The sequence below is a fragment of the Oncorhynchus keta genome, chromosome 35 (genome assembly GCF_023373465.1).
Source record: "Oncorhynchus keta strain PuntledgeMale-10-30-2019 chromosome 35, Oket_V2, whole genome shotgun sequence".
Classification (NCBI taxonomy): Eukaryota; Metazoa; Chordata; class Actinopteri; order Salmoniformes; family Salmonidae; genus Oncorhynchus; species Oncorhynchus keta.
The window spans coordinates 27,418,713-27,434,669 of NC_068455.1; the positions used below are offsets into that span (position 1 = coordinate 27,418,713).

The window sequence follows — 15,957 nt, forward strand, 5'->3', positions numbered from 1 at the left end:
TAAGTTGCATAGTGTAGAGACTAATCAGCTTCCCATGAACTGGGTCTCTGTGGCCATGCACTAAGAAAAGAGTGGATGCTGTCCTATGCTCCTCTCATCTATCTGGCCTGGTTCTAGGTTCTGTATTCCTTGTTCTGCCCATGCTGTGGGTCATGTTCTTTCCCCAAATAGTGCACATGCTATTTTATCTTTCAGGCAAATATGTTATTGTTCCTTTTTATTTTTTAATGATGCGTCACGGTTGGGTCAATGTACAGAAGTAATCTCTTATGGGATTGTTTTTATAAGGGCATAGACTATAGACTATGGCACTAGGGGAACTGAGTCAATGTGTGAATGGTCTGACACTAGTAGAATGGTCTTGCATGCCACAGTTGCTGTATGTACAAATGACATGATGGCATCTGCCTTTTAGGGAGTTTATATTAAAATGTAATTGTAAGTAAAAACTAAACAGAGACGATGTGAGGACTTATGATTTGTTTGTTGAGTTGCATTCTTGTTGGAATGAAGCAGTGACTTCCATCAGATTTTGATCAGTATTGAACATGTTGAACAAGGGGCCAATACTTCTTGAGAGATGATGATTAGGCTAAACTCTGACTCTTATCTAAATAACAATGCAGTGTGCAGTGTGGTAAGTGTTCATGTTTGTTTGTTGACCTGAACACTAATACAAAATAACAAGAGAATAAATGAAACAGTCCCGTAAGGTACAGATACAGAAAATAACTACCCACAAAAACCCTGTGTGAAAAAGCTACCTAAGTATGGTTCACAATCAGAGACAACGATAGACAGCTGTCCCTGATTGAGAACCATACCCGGCCAAAACAAAGAAATACAAAAACGTAGAAAAAAAGAACATAGAATGCCCATCCAAATCACACCCTGACCAAACCAAAATAAAGACATGAAAAGCTCTCTACGGTCAGGGCGTGATATTTATCTTGTTAACATATGTGTTATTTAAATGAGTGTAGGCCTAATATTGGTGCTGGATGGAATGGGCCAGAGGGTATGACAGACGTTTTACGTTCTTCTGACCAATTGTGCTATTTTGTGTATTCTTTTTCTCTAATCATAACTTTTTTTGTACATAATGTTTCCCCCATCGTTTCCTATGACCGGAAGAGATTCTGGAAATCAGAACAGCTATCACTAACCTCGATGTGGACGAGGACTTCTACTTCAATGAGGCGGAGGTGAAAGATATTGATTATCCCTGACCAGGCACCCTGATGAGACTACGGGGGTGCATGAATAAATCACATCTGTCCTCTGATTATCCCTGACCAGGCACCCTGATGAGACTACGGGGGTGCATGAATAAATCACATCTGTCCTCTGTTATATTGGCGAATGTGCAATCGCTGGAGAATAAACTGGACCATTCGAGACTATCCTATCAGTGGGACATTAAGAACTGTAATATGTTATGCTTCTTGGGGTAATGGCTGAACAAGGACATGAAAATATACATCTAGCTGTTTTTTCTATGCATCGGTGGACAGAACAGCAGAGTCTGGTAAGATCGGGGGGTGGTGTGTGTCTATTAACAACAGCTGGTTCCTTATTATTAAGGAAGTCTCACGGTTCTGCTCGCCTGAGTTATAATACATAGCTGGCCACAAATGGATGTTCAATTTCACTTCCTGGGTTGGTTATGTAGGCTTCTTGTAAACCATTCCTTTCTTTTTCCTATAATAATACGATTAAATAAGATCTTTACAATTAAAACCAAAGTCTATTAGAATTCCAGTCATTCCAATAAATGTCACGACTCCGACCGAAGGTGGCTCCCCTTCCCGTTCGGGTGGCGCTCGTCGGTCGTCGTCGCCGGCCTACTAGCTGCCACTGATTCTTTCCTCCCCCTCCTTATGTGTTTATTGAGTACACCTGTTTTGTGTTGGGTATAAATAGGGAGGCTTTATTAGTCAGCCGGACCGCCTGGTTCTTTGTGCGGGATTAATTATTGTGACCTTCTGTTTTGTAGTAGAGGAACGTGTTTGTTCCTGGTCGTGCATTTTGGTTGTGAGCACACTGTGTTGAGTTTTGTGCATTAAAGTTTCCTGCGTCTGACTCCACACCCACGACACCCGGAGCGTTACAAGAATAGGACTTGGAAATATGGAAGTATAGATTAGCCAAATTATTTTACCTGAGCATGACCCCAAAACTAAGGAATTATTTGCGAGCCCTACTCTGCTGTTTATGATTTTGTTGTCATGGAGGACTGATTGATTCACAAAAGTGTGAAAGTTTGAGCATGTGTCCATTAGGTGCATTCGATATATATATATATATATATATATATATTTTTTATCAGCATGAATTAGATTGAGCCATAAAAGCCCCACTTTTATTCCATGGGCTTGGATTCGCACTATGCAGCTGTTGCAAGAGCGCATTTTTCACTGGCTGTCCACTGTTTACAAAAACAATGATTGATAGCCAGTTTAAAAGTCTTAAATTCAGCGATTATTTGGTTAAAATACACAGATTTGTGAACAGCCATCCACAACAACCACAATCAGTAAGGCGAAAATTGCTAACAAACATCAATGCGCTATGTAAATATCAATAAAAGTAAATGCTGTATCACCGTAGACTACACCACAACTGTCATCCTTACCTCCAAGCGTTTATTCAAATTGGATAATCATTTGATGCCGACAGCAGTCGCACCATTGGAAGACATAGCTTGAACTTTAGCCTGCAAAAGCCTATTCCTGCTCTTTTCTCGCGATCCATCAAACACGTTTGGTGTGTCTTCATAGTGGTCTCAGACTCGCTCAGGTGGAACTCATTTAAATTTGCGCCTTTTTTCAATGATGATTTGAATGTCATTGATAAAACAGAGAAGTGTCAGATTTTTTTTCGCAAATATCCTGTCTGAATTTAAAACTAATCCTCAAAGTAATCATCTAGTTTTTTAAAAGTATCGGTAATCTGATTACAATGTTGTTGCTGGTAATGTAACGGATTACAGTTACTGTTTTGTGCATGTAATCCCTTACATGTAATCTGTTACTCCCCAACCCTGAATGCAATATATATATATATATATATATATATATATATAGTCTATTTAAAATGAAAATAAGTTTAGGCGTAGCCCCAGAGATATAAACTTTTGAATTAAACATTCAAATCACAGGATTTTGCGGCATTATTCAAATTCTGAGCTGTATGTCATGGCTTCACTGTTCTTTCATGCACAATGATGAACGTGGCCATTAAGCTGCCTATCAGCTATTTCTATTTGTTCTCGTGGATTCATTTTGGAAATTGGACAAATGATCCACCTAGGACTATTATCACTATGAATGGTGGGTAGAGGGCAAGATGGACTGGTAGACTATACTGACCTGTGGTATAGTTAAGAAATAAGTCCTGAGGGGGTGTGGTATATGGCCAATATAACACGGCTAAGGGCTGTTCTTACACACAACGCAACGTGGAGTGCCTGGATACAGCCCTTAGCCGTGGTATTTTGGCCATATATCACAAATCTCCGAGGTGCCTTATTGCTATTATAAACTGGATTACCAACGTAATTAAAGCAGTTAAAATAAATGTTTTGTCATACCCGTGGTATACCGTCTGATGTACCATGGCTGTCAGCAAGTCAGCATTCAGGGCTCGAACCACACAGTTTATAATATAAGTTAGCACACAGAGAGGCATAGCGCATAAAGGAGGTACCAAAATACCTTGATATAAGGGAGGCGCATGCAAGCAGATTAGGAAATTTGGCTAGGATGGAATAAATTATATAGTAAAACCTGCAATAAATTAATGTAAACCTGGGGAAGAAATGCACTACCCTCCCCTGTGCCCAATAAAAAAATCAACAAACCTCCCCAAAGCAAAGTTTTGAACCACCCCCCAAATAAATTGCAAGTTTCCTTCTCTGTTTTCCCGATGCCCTGCAAACCTCAGTGACTGGCTCTTGGCTCAACTCACTGACTGGAAGAAAAGTCACTGTTCACTGATTACAGAAGATCAAAATACAAAGTGACAGGTTGGTTTGATCAAACTATTTTTATTATTGCCATCTTTGAAATGAGAAACAAAGTTAAAGTAAAAAGACAAAAAATAGTGTGTGTATGAAAGTGACAAGTTGTAGATGTTGTTGAAAAGGTAGCTCACAAAATTGTCATATAGCCATTGAAATGACTAGCCTTTTACACTTGATTAAAGTAACTGTGTTAAAGCTATGTCAAATTGTACATTTTATGTGTGATTTGGTAGGGTAGCCTATGCTATACTGTTTCAAATCTATAACTGGTATTGTGCTCTGTAAATATCCTTGGGCTACTGTCAGGGAATCAATGAGACATTTTGTTTAGGCTACACTGTGATTTCGATTCACAGTAGCGGTAAGATTTAATACAGGTTTGGTGACAAACTGATAACAGATCTGGATTCATTAAGTTAAATAACAAGAAATATTATGCAATTGACTTGACACTACATTATTCTACTTTACTGTAAATAGTTGTATAGTCTAGGCTACTGCATAATTAATTGTATGCCCATTTTCAGTTCTATTATTTTGACATATAGTCTCACAATATGCTGACTTTAAATAGCAAACTGAACAAGACTTTGACAAAAAGAAACACATTGGCAATTTGAGAGACAACCAGATTTATGTTCATTTAGGCTTTAATGAGGCATGCGTGAAATGAGCTGTGAAAACCAAAAGTTGTGTTTGTCTGTGGGAAATAACATAGGTTGACAAGACACCGGTAAGATAAGAGATTCATGCCTTTATGTTCGCATGCTTGCTTACTCCTCAATTTAAATAAATAATGTCCAGACTGTGTGAAATAGAGAATTAATGGATAGACGGGTTATTTGCTTTTATGAGTACCATGTTACAGATTCAGGTTTTTCCATTTGTGTTTTGAGGTTGAACTTAAGCACATATAACATGTTAGCACATAGGCTGCACCGATTGGTGTCACCTCGTTAGTCAGTATGTGTTCCACCTGTGCTGGGTTGTCCTTCTCGTTAGTCAGAAGGAGGTTAAACCTGTGTTGGCATAGGTAAAATATTGGTGACAAACTGATAACAGATGTGGAATACCTAGGATAGGATAAAGTAATCCTTCTCACCCCCCTTTAAAAGATTTAGATGCACTATTGTAAAGTGGCTGTTCCACTGGATGTCATAAGGTGAATGCACCAATTTGTAAGTCGCTCTGGATAAGAGCGTCTGCTAAATGACTTAAATGTAAATGTAAATGTAATGTGGATTCATTAAGTTGAATAACAAGAAATATTATGCAATTGACTTGACACTACATTATTGGCTGGCCCAGTGCTCCCTGTTTTCGTTTTGCTCCACTTTTTGGTTTGCTTCCTTTCTTTAAGTTTGTAGTGGGCTTTTCTTTTGTTTGCCTCTTCTTGGGCAAATTAGGGGAAGCTCATGGTGGGTGTCTTTTAGATTCCAGTTGTTGTTGCTATTCAACTTTCAGTGGAATCCCCCATAGGGTCTTCAGAACCCCTCCTAAAACCTCACCTGTTTTGTTTGTGACTCTTTGTTAGTTCCTCTTCTGTTTTTGCCAAATGGGGATCGTAACAACCAACTTAGATCACATTTAAAATGTAAAGTTACATTTGGATTTAGTATGGATTTATGATACAGAGAGGCAGAAAAATAGTTAACTCGCTAATTATAGTGTCGTTATCCTCGCAAGGGGAGGGTGCTAATTATGAAATGATTTGTTCAACTAAATCGCTTTCTCTGAGCAATTGTATTAATATCAAATAATATAATTTGTAGCATAAAATATAGCTCAATATTTGTATTATTTATTTATACAGTATTTTTTGCTAATCTTTATCAAGGGTGCCAATAATAATGGACCCCACTTTATTTTACAAATATTATCCTTATCAGCCACTAGCTTGCATCCCATCATACATATTACCAAAATGGTAGCAAGTCCGTTTTTGTTTCCCATGTTATCTTATTTACTTGGTTCTTTTATATTTTTATGCAGCAGAAGAATATTTTATATAAATAAAAATGGTCTTGCCAATCCATTCATATCATTTCTGGAGCACTGCAAAATTTAAACTGGATTTTTACATCCCCTCTTGATAGATAGCCTTGAGAATGCTGACGGAGTAATAATTATCTTACTGTTACTGTGGGTTACTCTCATCCTTTTTACTTACAAATAACTCAACCCGGCGGGATTTAGTACATTGGAAAGTATTCAGACCCCTTGAATTTTTCCACATTTTGTTATGTTAAAGCCTTATTCTAAAATGTATTAAATTGTTTTTTCCCCCTCATCAATCTATACACAACACCCCATAATGACAAAAATTTGCAAAAAAGTATTTACTCAGTACTTTGTTGAAGCACCTATGGCAGCGATTACAGCCTCGACTCTTCTTGGGTATGATGCTACAAGCTTGGCACACCTGTATTTGGGGAGTTTCTCCCATTCTTCTCTGCAGATCCTCTTAAGCTCTGTCAGGTTGGATGGGGAGCGTCGCTGCACAGCTATTTGCAGGTCTCTCTGGAGATGTTCGATCAGGTTCAATTCCGGGCTCTGGCTGGGCCACTAAAGGACATTCAGAGACATGTTCCAAAACCACTTCTGCTGTATCTTGGCTGTGTGCTTAGGGTCTTTGTCCTGTTGGAAGGTGAACCTTCGCCCCAGTCTGAGTTCCTGAGTGCTCTGGAGCAGTTTTTCATCAATCCTGACTAGTCTCCCAGTCCCTGCAGCTGAAAAACATTCCCACAGAATGATGCTGCCACCACCAGGCTTCACCGTAGGGATGGTGCCAGGTTTCTTTCAGATGTGACGCTTGGCATTCAGGCCAAAGAGTTACATTTGCAAACATTTTTAAAAACAGTTTTTTTCTTTGTCATTAAGGGGTATTGTGTGTAGATTGATAAGGGGGAAACTATTTAAACAATTCTAAACAACAACCATTCAAAATGTGGAATAAGTCAAGAGGTCTTAATACTTTTTGAATGCACTGTGTGTCCTCCGAGGGTGAAGGTGTGATTGTCCTTCTGCCCTGTTTGCAGCCTCAGCAGCATGTTGTTCAGTCTCTCCAGCCCCCGCCTATTCTTACCACCGTGGGGGCAGCTATTGACTCCCTGGTGCACAGGTGACATGTCTATAGTGTAGTCCTCCTCAAAGGTCTGAGAGCTAACAGTTCACCACAGTGTCCGAGAGCAAGCGAGAGTTTTTTATAAACATAGACCTCATTTATATGTAGGCCTAATAGTGCTTAACAATAATACATAATTGACAGTTACCTTCTTCTCAAAAAGCTTGGCTGAGAGGCTGTAGCATCACATGGTGGCTCCAACCTCCTTTGACTGCTCCATTTCAATATCATTCTCTTTGTCCTCATCTTCCCGAAGCAGTAATAAATCTTCAGCACATAAATGAGGGAATCGTGAATGGAAGGGAATTGTACAAGTTATCAATATGCTTGCAAGGTGACAAAGTTACATTTATTATCCAAAGGTTTTCACTGTAACATTTGAGAAAACATGTAACAATTTCATATTTGATAGTCCATAACTGAAATAATATGATAATGTATGCCTGTAAGTAGCAAAGTCACAAACCAGCTAGATCAGGATCACACCAAGCAAACTACCAACCTGAGCTTCGAAACGTCATTATAGCTATCATCAATCAAAGGTTAGGCTTCAGCCTTAGGCTACATGAATTCTTGCAATCAGCAGTCAGTTAGGAATCATAGCTATCACAGATAAAAAATAAAACATAATATATATAGCTATGTAGGTTGCTAGCTAATAATTACTGTAGCTACCTAGATAGCTATATTGGGATCATACATTTTACTGGTAAAAATAGCAATCCTGCATTAGGCATCTCTTCTGCCTGGCTGATCTAATCCCTAGCCAGTTCATTTTAGCTCGGTCTAGCTCATACCTAATAACAAATGCTCTTCAAATTGTCAATAAGTATTTAATTTTGTAAAGTTATCAATGAAGACATTGACAATACAAGACAAGAGATAGACTAGCTAGCTACCTTGCCTCATTTTGTCTGATTGTCTACTCAGCTTGTTAGCAAAACGTCTTTTCACAGACATCTTATCAATCGGAAAAAATATTCGAAAAAGTAAATATAAATAGCAATATAAAAACAAATTGTTCTGATTTTTAACTCAATATGATCTTAATGACAGAGGTGTCAAAGTTGTGAGAAACTTTCAGGTCCACTAGAGGCTAGATGCCTCCCGGACAGCATTCACTTTCAGCCTCCACACCAAAACTCACAATTTAATTTGCTCACCCCAATCAAGTACGTATTGCCATCAGTTGTTACTATGGCAATTCAAGATGGCGCTACCCATACCTCTAATAAATGTTGTTCAAGATCAAAATACTTAAAATAGAGTGCTTGCAGTTGCATCAAAAATCACCTAGCAATCCCACCAGGCCATGTTGGAAGATCAGTCAGTCTGTTGGAAGTCCTCCAATCCCCCACATGGCTGGGTGTGTTTTGCTATCACCGGAAGCTTTGGGAAAATTGTCCACATTATTTTGTTTTTTTCTAATGACCGAGAAAACAGAGGCAGTGGGAGAACCTATTCAAATTATATTTTGAAAATGATAGCTACAGGAACTTTGTGTGCAGGCTAGCTCAAATGAGCGGCTAACATAATGTGTTTCCTAGCTAGCTTTACATTTTTTCGATGTATTTTTACCTTTATTTAACTAGGCAAGTCAGTTAAGAACAAATTCTTATTTACAATGATGGGCTACACCGGCCAACGCTGGGACAGTTGTGCTCTCCCAATCACAGCCATTGTGATACAGCCTGGATTCAAAGCAGGGTGTCTGTAGAGACACCTCCAGCACTGAGATGCAGTGCCTTAGACCGCTGCACCACTTGGGAGCCAAGTGAATTAAATATCACCAGCTAGCTAACTTAATAGTAGCTACTTAACTATCTTTATGTTTTTATTGTTGCAACTTCCAATGCCTTTGTAGCTATGTAGCTAGCTAACTAAAACCAGCTGTCAGAAGGGAGAGTAGGCTACTCTGGATAGGGCAGGTACCTTTGTGGGAGGACATTATGAAACAATTATCCAGTTCCAATCCTTAGCATGAAACTATGAGGACAGAGAGATATAGGAACATAATATTCAGTGCTGTCTAATTTGAGTATAATGCAGCCTGATTCGTTGTGATGTTTTCAGTGGCGACCTGTCATTTAGATCCCCACTTATTAGCAAAAAAATACAAGCGGATGTATATATCTATATACACACAATATATATCTATATACACACAATATATATATATATATATACACAGTGCCTTCGGAAATTGTTCAGACCCCTTGGCTTTTTTCACAATTTGTTACGTTACAGCCTTGTTCTTTTTTCACCAATCTGCACACAATACCCCATAATGACAAAGCGAAAACAGAGTTGTCAATTTTGCAAATGTATTAAAAATAAATAACAGAGGTACCTTATTTACATAATTATTCAGATCCTTTGCTATAATATTCTAAATTGAGCTCAGGTGCATCCTCTTTCTGTTGAGATGTTTCAACAAGTCTACCTGTGGTAAATTAAATTGATTGGACATGATTTGAAAAAGCACACACCTGTCTATATAAGGTCCCACAGTTGACAGTGCATATCAGAGCAAAAACCAAGCCATGAGATCGAAGGAATTGTCTGTAGAGCTCCGAGTCAGGATCGTGTCGAGGCTCAGATCTGGGGAAGGGTACCAAAAAATGTCTGCAGCATTGAAGAAGAACACAATGGCCTCCATCATTCTTAAATGGAAGAAGTTTGGATACACCAAGACTCTTCCTAGAGCTGGCCACCCGGCAAAACTAAGCAAACGGGGGAGAAGGGAGGTGACCAAGAACCCGATGGTCACTCTGATCAAATCAAATTTATTTATATAGCCCTTCGTACATCAGCTGATATCTCAAAGTGCTGTACAGAAACCCAGCCTAAAACCCCAAACAGCAAGCAATGCAGGTGTAGAAGAATGGTGACTAGGAAAAACTCCCTAGAAAGGCCAAAACCTAGGAAGAAACCTAGAGAGGAACCAGGCTATGTGGGGTGGCCAGTCCTCTTCTGGCTGTGCCGGGTGGAGATTATAATAGAACATGGCCAAGATGTTCAAATGTTCATAAATGACCCGCATGGTCGAATAATAATAAGGCAGAACAGTTGAAACTGGAGCAGCAGCACGGTCAGGTGGACTGGGGACAGAAAGGAGTCATCATGTCAGGTAGTCCTGGGGCATGGTCCTAGGGCTCAGGTCCTCCGAGAGAGAGAAAGAAAGAAAGAGAGAAGGAGAGAATTAGAGAACACACACTTAGATTCACACAGGACACCGAATAGGACATGAGAAGTACTGTAGATATAACAAACTGACCCTAGCCCCCCGACACATAAACTAATGCAGCATAAATACTGGAGGCTGAGACAGGAGGGGTCAGGAGACACTGTGGCCCCATCCGAGGACACCCCCGGACAGGGCCAAACAGGAAGGATATAACCCCACCCACTTTGCCAAAACACAGCCCCCACACCACTAGAGGGATATCTTCAACCACCAACTTACCATCCTGAGACAAGGCTGAGTATAGCCCACAAAGATCTCCGCCATGGCACAACCCAAGGGGGGGCGCCAACCCAGACAGGATGACCACATCAGTGAATCAACCCACTCAGGTGACGCACCCCTTCCAGGGACGGCATGAGAGAGCCCCAGTAGGCCAGTGACTCAGCCCCTGTAATAGGGTTAGAGGCAGAGAATCCCAGTGGAAAGAGGGGAACCGGCCAGGCAGAGACAGCAAGGGCGGTTCGTTGCTCCAGAGCCTTTCCGTTCACCTTCCCACTCCTGGGCCAGACTACACTCAATCATATGACCCACTGAAGAGATTAGTCTTCAGTAAAGACTTAAAGGTTGAGACCGAGTTTGCGTCTCTGACTTGGGTAGGCAGACCGTTCCATAAAAAATGGAGCTCTATAGGAGAAAGCCCTGCCTCCAGCTGTTTGCTTAGAAATTCTAGGGACAATTAGGAGGCCTGCGTCTTGTGACCGTAGCGTACGTGTAGGTATGTACGGCAGGACCAAATCAGAGAGATAGGTAGGAGCAAGCCCATGTAATGCTTTGTAGGTTAGCAGTAAAACCTTAAAATCAGCCCTTGCTTTGACAGGAAGCCAGTGTAGAGAGGCAAGCACTGGAGTAATATGATCAAATTTGTTGGTTCTTGTCAGGATTCTAGCAGCCGTATTTCGCACTAACTGAAGTTTATTTAGTGCTTTATCCTGGTAGCCGGAAAGTAGAGCATTGCAGTAGTCTAACCTAGAAGTGACAAAAGCATGGATGAATTTTTCTGCATCATTTTTAGACAGAGAGTTTCTGATTTTGCAATGTTACATAGATGGAAAAAAGCTGTCCTTGAAATGGTCTTGATATGTTCTTCAAAAGAGAGATCAGGGTCCAGAGTAACGCCGAGGTCCTTCACAGTTTTATTTGAGACGACTGTACAACCATTAAGATTAATTGTCAGATTCAACAGAAGATCTCTTTGTTTCTTGGGACCTAGAACAAGCATCTCTGTTTTGTCCGAGTTTAAAAGTAGAACGTTTACAGCCATCCACTTCCTTATGTCTGAAACACATGCTTCTAGCAAGGGCAATTTTGGGGCTTCACCATGTTTCATTGAAATGTACAGCTGTGTGTCATCCGCATAGCAGTGAAAGTTAACATTATGTTTTTGAATAACATCCCCAAGAGGTAAAATATATAGTGAAAACAATAGTGGTCCTAAAACGGAACCTTGAGGAACACCGACATTTACAGTTGATTTGTCAGAGGACAAACCATTCACAGAGAAAAACTGATATCTTTCCGACAGATAAGATCTAAACCAGGCCAGAACTTGTCCGTGTAGACCAATTTGGGTTTCCAATCTCTCCAAAAGAATGTGGTGATGGATGGTATCAAAAGCAGCACTAAGGTCTAGGAGCACGAGGACAGATGCAGAGCCTCGGTCCGATGCCATTAAAATGTCATTTACCACCTTCACAAGTGCCGTCTCAGTGCTATGATGGGGTCTAAAACCAGACTGAAGCATTTCATATACATTGTTTGTCTTCAGGAAGGCAGTGAGTTGGTGCGCAACAGCCTTTTCTAAAAATTTTGAGAGGAATTGAAGATTCGATATAGGCCGATAGTTTTTTAAATATTTTCTGGGTCAAGGTTTGGCTTTTTCAAGAGAGGCTTTATTACTGCCACTTTTAGTGAGTTTAGTACACCTCCAGTGGATAGAGAGCCGTTTATTATGTTCAACATAGGAGGGCCAAGCACAGGAAGCAGCTCTTTCAGTAGTTTAGTTGGAATTGGGTCCAGTATGCAGCTTGAAGGTTTAGAGGCCATGATTATTTTCATCATTGTGTCAAGAGATATAGTGCTAAAACACTTGAGCTTCTCTCTTGATCCTAGGTCCTGGCAGAGTTTTGCAGACTAGGACATCTGAGCTTTGAAGGAATACGCAGATTTAAAGAGGAGTCCGTAATTTGCTTTCTAATAATCATAATCTTTTCCTCAAAGAAGTTCATGAATTTATCACTGCTAAAGTTAAAGTCATCCTCTCTTGGGGAATGCTGCTTTTTAGTTAGCTTTGCGACAGTATCAAAAAGGAATTTCGGATTGTTCTTATTTTCCTCAATTAAGTTAGAAAAATAGGATGATCGAGCAGCAGTAAGGGCTCTTTGGTACTGTCTTTCCAAACTAGTCGGAAGACTTCCAGTTTGGTGTGGCGCCATTTCCGTTCCAATTTTCTGGAAGCTTGCTTCAGAGCTCGGGTATTTTCTGTGTACCAGGGAGCTAGTTTCTTATGAGAAATGTTTTTAGTTTTTAGGGGTGCAACTGCATCTAGGGTATTGCGCAAGGTTAAATTGAGTTCCTCAGTTAGGTGGTTAACTGATTTTTGTCCTCTGGCGTCCTTGGGTAGACATAGGGAATCTGGAAGGACATCAAGGAATCTTTGTGTTGTCTGTGAATTTATAGCACGATTTTTGATGTTCCTTGGTTGGGGTCTGAGCAGATTATTTGTTGCAATTGCAAACGTAATAAAGTGGTGGTCCGATAGTCCAGGATTATGAGGAAAAACATTAAGATCCACAACATTTATTCCATGGGACAAAACTAGGTCCAGCGTATGACTGAGACAGTGAGTGGGTCCAGAGACATGTTGGACAAAACCCACTGAGTCGATGATGGCTCCGAAAGCCTTTTGGAGTGGGTCTGTGGACTTTTCCATGTGAATATTAAAGTCACAAAGATTATATTATTATCTGCTATGACTACAAGGTCCGATAGGAATTCAGGGAACTCAGTGAGGAACGCTGTATATGGCCCAGGAGGCCTGTAAACAGTAGCTATAAAAAGTGATTGAGTAGGCTGCATAGATTTCATGACTAGAAGCTCAAAAGACGAAAACGTCTTTCTTTTTTTTTTGTAAATTGAAATTTGCTATCATAAATGTTAGCAACACCTCTGCCTTTGCAGGATGCACGGGGGATATAGTCACTAGTGTAGCCAGGAGGTGAGGCCTCATTTAACACAGTAAATTCATCAGGCTTAAGGCATGTTTCAGTCAGGCCAATCACATCAAGATTATGATCAGTGATTAGTTCATTGACTATAATTGCCTTTGAAGTAAGGGATCTAACATTAAGTAGCCCTATTTTGAGATGTGAGGTATCATGATCTCTTTCAATAATGACAGGAATGGAGGTGGTCTTTCTTTATCCTAGTGAGATTGCTAAGGTGAACACCGCCATGTTTAGTTTTGCCCAACCTAGGTCGAGGCACAGACACTGTCTCAATGGTGATAGCTGAGCTGACTACACTGACTGTGCTAGTGGCAGACACCACTATGCTGGCAGGCTGGCTAACAGCCTGCTGCCTGGCCTGCACCCTATTTCATTGTGGAGCTAGAGGAGTTAGAGCCCTGTCTATGTTGGTAGATAAGATGAGAGCACCCCTCCAGCTAGGATGTAGTCCGTCACTCTTCAGCAGGTCAGGCTTGGTCCTGTTTGTAGGTGAGTCCCAGAAAGAGGGACAATTATCTACAAATTCTATCTTTTGGGAGGGGCAGAAAACAGTTTTACAACCAGCGTTTGAGTTGTGAGACTCTGCTGTAGAGCTCATCACTCCCCCTAACTGGTAGGGGGCCAGAGACAATTACTCGATGCCGACACATCTTTCTAGCTGATTTACACGCAGAAGCTATGTTGCGCTTGGTGATCTCTGACTGTTTCATCCTAACATCGTTGGTGCCGACGTGGATAACAATATCTCTATACTCTCTACACTCGCCAGTTTTAGCTTTAGTCAGCACCATCTTCAGATTAGCCTTAACGTCGGTAGCCCTGCCCCCTGGTAAACAGTGTATGATCGCTGGATGATTCGTTTTAATTCTAATACTGCGGGTAATGGAGTCGCCAGTGACTAGAGTTTTCAATTTGTCAGAGCTAATGGTGGGAAGCTTCAGCGTCTCAGACCCCGTAACGGGAGGAGTAGAGACCAGAGAAGACTCGCCCTCTGACTCCGACCAGCTGCTTAATGGGGAAAACCGGTTGAAAGTTTCTGTCGGCTGAATGAGCGACAACGGTTGAGCGTTCCTACAGCATTTCCTTCCAGAAACCATGAGAAAGTTGTCCGGCTGCGGGGACTGTGCCAGGGGAATTATACTACTATCTGTACTTACTGGTGGCACAGACGCTGTTTCATCCTTTCCTACACTGAAATTACCCTTGCCTAACGATTGCGTCTGAAGCTGGGCTTGTAGCACAACTATCCTCGCCGTAAGGCGAGTACAGCGACTGCAATTAGAAGGCATCATGTTAATGTTACTACTTAGCTTCGGCTGTTGGAGGTCCTGACGAATTGTGTCCAGATAAAGCGTCCAGAGTGAAAAAGTTGAGGGGAAAAAAACAAAAATATAAACGGTAATTAAAAAGTAAAAACCGTAAAGTTGTCAGGTAGCAAAATAGGCAACAAAACGCACAGCAACTCGAAAACAAGTCTGTAAGTTGTGACCGGAAATGACAGAGCTCTAGAGATGATAGAGCTCTAGAGTTCCTCTGTGGAGATGGGAGAACCTTCAAGAAGGACAACCATCTCTGCAGCACTCCACCAATCAGACCTTTATGGTAGAGTGGCCAGACGGAAGCCACTCCCTTAGTAAAAGGCACATGACAGCCCGCTTGGAGGTTGGCAAAAGGCACCTAAAGACTCGAGAAACAAGATTATCTGGTCTGATGACACAAAGATTTGGCCTGAATGAGAAGGCTGTAATCGCTGCCAATGGCGCTTCAACAAAGTACTGTGTAAAGGGTCTGAATACATATGTAAATAAGATGGACTGTAGCCTACTGTTCAGAGGGGTTAAATGGCAACTGAAATCTTAACACTGACTGTAGATCTATAACCTCTCACATAGCCTTAATAATAACTCCTGCAGACTTAAACGCCATTCTTGCAGTAAATTATATACTAAATGTAGTCCAAATTTGGACTTGGGAACAGGAGTGGAAAAGTCTGATTTCTTTCTTTCTGCATCTTGAGATGCTGTCAGCATCATACAAGCTGATAGTATTTTAACCACATAAAATAGTCAGGTTTGCAGGCCTCCTTGCTCGCACATGCTTTTTCAGTTCTGCATACAAATTTTCTATTTTGTCCGTTTGGAAGACCCATTTGCGACCAAGCTTTAACTTCCTGACTGATGTCTTGAGATGTTGCTTCAATATATCCACATAATTTCCTTTCTAATGATGCTATCTATTTTGTGAAGTGCACCAGTCCCTCCTGCAGCAAAGCACCCACACAACATGATGCTGCCAACCCTGTGCTTCACAGTTGGGATGGTGTTCTTCAGCTTGCAAG

General features: G+C 40.9%; 1 protein-coding gene across 3 annotated transcripts in view; it reads left to right on the forward strand.

Moving 5' to 3' along the window:
- Positions 1-3,889: 3,889 nt before the first annotated feature.
- LOC118368223 (estrogen receptor beta-like) overlaps positions 3,890-15,957 on the forward strand; it is a 45,975-nt gene continuing 33,907 nt past the window's right edge. For all 3 annotated transcript variants that reach the window (XM_035752134.1, XM_052496803.1, XM_035752138.1), the window contains exon 1: positions 3,890-4,027. The gene's annotated coding sequence lies outside the window, so the exon portion shown is untranslated. The remainder of the gene's footprint in view (positions 4,028-15,957) is intronic.